The following is a 6,224-nucleotide window of genomic DNA, read 5'->3' on the forward strand; positions in this document are numbered from 1 at the left end:
CCGCAGCCCGCGCATGCTCAGTGCGGGAGATCCGGGCTCAGCCCGCCCCTCACACACTCCGATTGGTTGGAGGACCAACCGCCCGTTGGGATCCTCCAGCCCGCCCCCACTTTTCCTATTCGCCCAGAGCCGCCGTCAATCACCCGGGCCGTGTGAGCGGGACAGAATGTTGTGTAGAATCTAGAATTGTCTGTTCTGTGTTTCTATCCTGTATTTACAGTAACAATGTTTGTAAGCACCATTTATTGCAGGGTATTAGAAGGGGAGGATCTGCAGCTGGGAAACTCAAACCAAACATCGCGTCAAGATTTGCCAGATTCCCGGATTGATCAGGATCCCCTGATCATCAGCCTTTGTAAAAACACCATACGTTGGAAGCTCTCCGGGGGGGCGTGGGGAAAGTGGGGAAAGTAAAAATACGTTTGCTGAGTGGATTCAAATTTAAATTGAAACCAGGTATGCAGGCGTGATGCTCCATTCACACATCGATGGTGAGAGAGATGCTGTGGGACACACACTAATTCCAGTATCTGAAAGTGATTAACAGACTGGGTTTTGTGTTTAGTGATCCCGGGCGTGTTACCGATTCATCAGGGGAGGGCAGCAGCCAAGTTCATGGCAACGTGAGCTATAGTGATAGGGGATTCGATTGTAAGGGGAATAGATAGGCGTTTCTGCGGCCGCAACCGACATTCCAGGATGGTATGTTGCCTCCCTGGTGCAAGAGTCAAGGATGTCTCGGAGTGGGTGCAGGACATTCTGAAAAGGGAGGGTGAACAGCCAGTTGTCGTGGTGCATATAAGAACCAATGACATAGGTAAAAAAACGGGATGAGGTCCTACGAGGCGAATTTAGGGAGCTAGGAGCTAAATTAAAAAGTAGGACCTCAAAAGTAATAATCTCAGGATTGCAACCAGTGACACGTGCTAGTCAGAGTAGGAATCACAGGATAGCTCAGATGAATATGTGGCTTGAGGAGTGGTGCAGAAGGGAGGGATTCAAATTCCTGGGACATTGGATCCGGTTCTGGCAGAGGTGGGACCAGTACAAACCAAACGGTCTGCACCTGGGCAGGACCGGAACCAATGTCCTAGGGGGAGTGTTTGCTGGTGCAGTTGGGAAGGAATTAAACCAATATGTCAGGGGGATGGGAACCTATGCAGGGAGACAGAGGGAAATAAAAAGCAGGCAGAAGCAAAACATAGAAAGGAGAATAGTAAAAGTGGAGGGCAGAGAATCCCAAGGCAAAAAACAAAAAGGGCCACATTGCAGCAAAATTTTAAAGGGACAAAGTCTGTTTAAAAAAAAAACAGGCCTAAAGGCTCTGTGCCTCAATGTGAGAAGTATTTGCAATAAGGTGGATGAATTAACTGCGCAGATAGCAGTTAACGGATACGATGTGATTGGCATCACGGAGACATGGGTCCAGGGGGACCAAGGCTGGGAACTCAACATCCAAGGGTATTCAGCATTTAGGAAGGATAGACAGAAAGGAAAAGGAGGCGGGGTGGCGTTGCTGGTTAAAGATGAAATCAATGCAATTGTAAGGAAGGACATTAGCCTGGATGATGTGGAATCAGTATGGGTGGAGCTGCGGAATTCCAAAGGGCAGAAAACGCTAGTGGTTGTTGTGTATAGACCACCAAATAGTAGTAGTGAGATTGGGGACAGCATCAAACAAGAAATAAGGAATGTGTGCATTGATTGGGCTAACCTAACTGGTAGCAATGCGGTGGATGAGGATTTCCTGGAGTGTATTAGGGGTGGTTTTCTTGACCAATATGTCGAGGAACCAATCAGGAAGCTGGCCATCCTTGACTGGGTGATGTGTAATGAGAAGGGACTAATTAGCAATCTTGTGCGAGACCCCTTGGGGAAAAGTGACCATAATATGGTAGAATTCCTTAGTAAGATGGAGAGTGACAAAGTTAATTCAGAAACTAGGGTCCTGAACTTAAGGAAAGGTGACTTTGATGGTATGAGGTGTGAATTGGCTAGAATAGACTGACAAACGATACTAAAAGGGTTGACGGTGGATAAGCAATGGCAAACATTTAAAGATCACATGGATGAACTTCAGCAAATGTACATCCCTGTCCGCAGCAAAACTAAAACTGGGAAGGTGGCTCAACCATGGCTAAAAAAGGAAATTAAGGATAGTGTTAAAGCCAAGGAAGAGGCATATAAATTGGCTAGAAAAAGCAACAAACCTGAGCACTGGGAGAAATTTAGAATTCAACAGAGGAGGACTAAGGGTTTAATTAAGAGGGGGAAAATAGAGTACGAGAGGAAGCTTGCAGGGAATATAAAAACTGACTGCAAAAGCTTCTATAAATATGTGAAGAGAAAAAGATTAGTAAAGACAAACGTAGGTCTCTTGCAGTCGGATTCAGGTGAAATTATAATGGGGAACAAAGAAATGGCAGACCAATTGAACCAATACTTCAGTTCTGTCTTCACGAAGGAAGATACAAATAACTTTCCGAAGGTATTAGGGGACAGTGGGTCGAGTGAGAAGGAGGAACTGAAGGATATCCTTATTAGGCAAGAAATGTGTTCGGGAAATTGATGGGATTGAAGGCCGATAAATCCCAGGGGCCTGATGGTCTGCATCCCAGAGTGCTCAAGGAAGTGGCCCTAGAAAAAGTGGATGCATTGGTGATCATTTTCCAACAGTCTATCGACTCTGGATCAGTTCCCATGGACTGGAGGGTAGCTAATGTAACACCACTTTTTAAAAAAAGGAGGGAGAGAGAAAACGGGTAAATATAGACCAGTTAGCTTGACATTAGTAGTGGGGAAAATGTTGGAATCGATCATGAAGGACGAAATAGCAGCGCATTTGGAAAGCAGTGACAGGATCGGACCAAGTCAGCATGGATTTATGAAAGGGAAATTATGCTTGACGAATCTTCTGGAATTTTTTGAGGATGTAACTAGCAGAGTGGACAAGGGAGAACCAGTGGATGTGGTGTATTTGGACTTTTGACAAGGTCCCGCACAAGAGATTGTTATGCAAAATCAAAGCACATGGTATTGGGGATAATATACTGACGTGGATAGGGAACTGATTGGCAGTCAGGAAGCAGAGAGTCTGGATAAACGGGTCCTTTTCAGAATGGCAGGCAGTGACTAGTGGAGTGCCGCAGGGCTCAGTGCTGGGACCCCAGCTCTTTACAATATACATTAACGATTTGGGTGATGGAATAGAGTGTAATATCTCCAAGTTTGCAGATGACACTAAACTGAGTGGCGGTGTAAGCTGTGAGGAGGACGCTAAGAGGCTGCAGGGTGACTTGGACAGGTTAGGTGAATGGGTAAATGAGAACTGAAATAATCCAGAGTTAGAAAGGAGAAACAGCCCAAAATGGAATAGTGAGTAACAGGACATCAATTAGTCTCCTCTTATAGTTGAGACATCAAATATTGACACTCTCTGTTCTTTGAAATATCAAAATATTGACCTCCAGCCCAGTTATTATCAGCAGAACCAAACCCCAACTGACAGAACTAACACAATTCAGTCAGGATGTGATTCAGAGCAACAATAACAGTAGAATCCAACCCCTGCAGTCACTTGTGAACTCGCTGGTGTCGCAGCAGGTCAGATGATCGAGTGAATCCCTTCCCAGACTCACAGTGGGTGAACAGCCTCTCCCCAGTGTGACTGCGACGATGTATTTCCAGCTTATAAGGTTTGGTTCAGTTCTGTACCTGCTGTGCGCAGAGTGAGAATAAAATCAATGAGCTGCTGATTTTCTCTGCTGAATACTGAGCCTTTTGTGCTGGCCCAATAGGGCGAGCCCGGGCTGGCCCAATATGGTGAGCCCGGGCTGGTCCAGGATCATCAGACAACAATCAGCACAAAGCTCCCTTTCAGGGGCCACTGACCTGGGCACAAACATGTGGTCCAATGAAACTGACAGACACCCTGAAGCCCCGCCCACCCTTTGTCCTTGCCGTGTCGAAGCTCCGAGCAGAGTGCTTGCTTTGGGAGTCTCGTATCGGGCATATGGACAGCCGAATTTGTAGAGTACACTCCATAATACCTCACGGTTGACACTGTCAAAGGCCTTGGTCAGGTCAATGAATGTTAAACCAACCCCACAGTCACTGACACCAAGCTCCTCCCATGTGATATAAACCAACCCTTGTCACTGACACCAAGTGCACTGGGAAAATATGTTAAAGAGTAAGACTGTAGAAACGCAGTGGCAAACATTTAAGGAGATATTCCATAACTCTCAGCGAAGATTTATTCAAGTGAGAAATAAAGATGCTAAGAGAAGGATGAACCATCCCTGGCTAACTAAGGAAGTAAAGGATGGTATCAAATTGAAAAAGGCATACAATGTTGCAAAGGACAGTGGAAGACCAGAGGATTGGGACATTTTTAGAAACCAGCAAAGGATGACTAAAAAATGATAAAGACAGGGAAGATAGCAGATGAGAGCAAACTAGCAAGAAATATAAAAACAGACAGTAAGAGTTTCTACAGGTATATAAAAAGGAAACGAGTAGCTAAAGTAAACGTTGGTCCCTTAGAAGATGAGACTGGGGAATTAATAATAGGAAACATGGAAATGGCAGAGACTTTGAACAAATATTTTGCATCGGTCTTTATGATAGAGGACACTAAAAACATCCCAATAGTTGATAATCAAGGAGCTATTGCACCGGGGGTGGGGGGGGGGGGGACTTAAAACAGTCACGATCACGAGAGATAAAGTACTAAGCTAATGGTGGACAAGTCCCCTGGACATGATGACATGCATCCTCGCGTCTTAAAAGTGGCTGCAGAGATAGTGGATGCATCGGTTGTAATCTACCAAAATTCCCTGAATTATGGAGAGGTCCCAGCGGACTGGAAAATCGCACATGTCACACCCTTATTTAAGAAAGGAGGGAGACAGAGAGCAGGAAACTATAGACCAGTTAGCCTCCCATCTACTGTTCAGAAAATACTGGAGGTCATCATTAAGGAAGTAGTAGCAGGACATTTAGAAAATCATATTGCAGTCAAGCAGAGTCAGCGTGGTTCCATGAAAGGGAAATCATGTTTGACAAATTTTCTGGAGTTTGACGATGTAATGAGCAGAGTGGATAAAGGAGAACCAGTTGATGTCGTATATTTGGATAAACAGAAAGCAATCCATATGGTTCCACACAAAAGGTGTTCACTGGGTTGGGTAATATATCAGCATGGATAGAGGATTAGCAAACTAACAGAAAAAAGAGTCAGGATAAATGGATCATTTTCAGGTTGGCAAACTGTAACTAGTGGGGTGCCGCAGTGATCAGTGCTGGGGCCTCAACTATTTACAATTGATATTAATGACTTGGATGAAGTAACCGAGTGTAACACAGTCAAATTTGCTGATGATACAAAGATAGGTGGGAAAGCATGTTGTGAAGAGGATGCAAAGAATCTACAAAGGAATATAGATAGGTTGTGAGTGGGCAAAAATCTGGCAGATGAACGAAAATCTGGTAAAACGTCAGGTTATCTCCTTTGGTAGGACAAATAAAAAAGCTAATTATTTTTTAAATGGGACCAATTACAAAATGCTGTAGTACAGATGGATCTGGGGGATTCTTGTATATGGAACCCAAAAAGTTAGCATGCAGGTACAGCAAGTAATCAGGAAGGCAAATGGAATCTTGGCCTTTATTGCAAGGCGGGGTCGAGTATAAAAGTAGGTAAGTCCTGCTACATTTGTACAGGGCGTTGGTAAGACCACACCTGGAGTACTGCGCACAGTTTTGGTCTGGACTTGTCTCCATTCCCGTGCCGAGGGGATTGCTACACCAGACAGGAGGGGCAATATTTGGGGACACTGATTCCCCACCAATTCCCATTCCCCTTCTTCCTGGTGGATAATGGAGGAGCCACTGTGTATAATGTGCAAGTCAGTAAGAATTGTCAGCAAGCTTTCTAATTGGAGATTTTATTTAGTGGAAACTTTCACACACTATTGTAGATTTTGAACAAAGATCAATTTCAGATTGCAGTAAAAGTTCATAATTTTATTGCAAACCAAATTTCTCTTGCGAGTTACTGAATTAAGGGGAAAGATAACACATAGTGTTTCTTAAATGGACACTGCAGCCCCGAGAACACCATCAGCAATATATCCAGAATATTATAGTCCAGCCCAGTTATAGGGTTATTATCAGCAGAAACAAACCTCAACTGGCAGATTGAACATGGTTCAGTCGGGATG

Source organism: Pristiophorus japonicus, unplaced genomic scaffold (assembly GCF_044704955.1).
Source record: "Pristiophorus japonicus isolate sPriJap1 unplaced genomic scaffold, sPriJap1.hap1 HAP1_SCAFFOLD_387, whole genome shotgun sequence".
Classification (NCBI taxonomy): Eukaryota; Metazoa; Chordata; class Chondrichthyes; family Pristiophoridae; genus Pristiophorus; species Pristiophorus japonicus.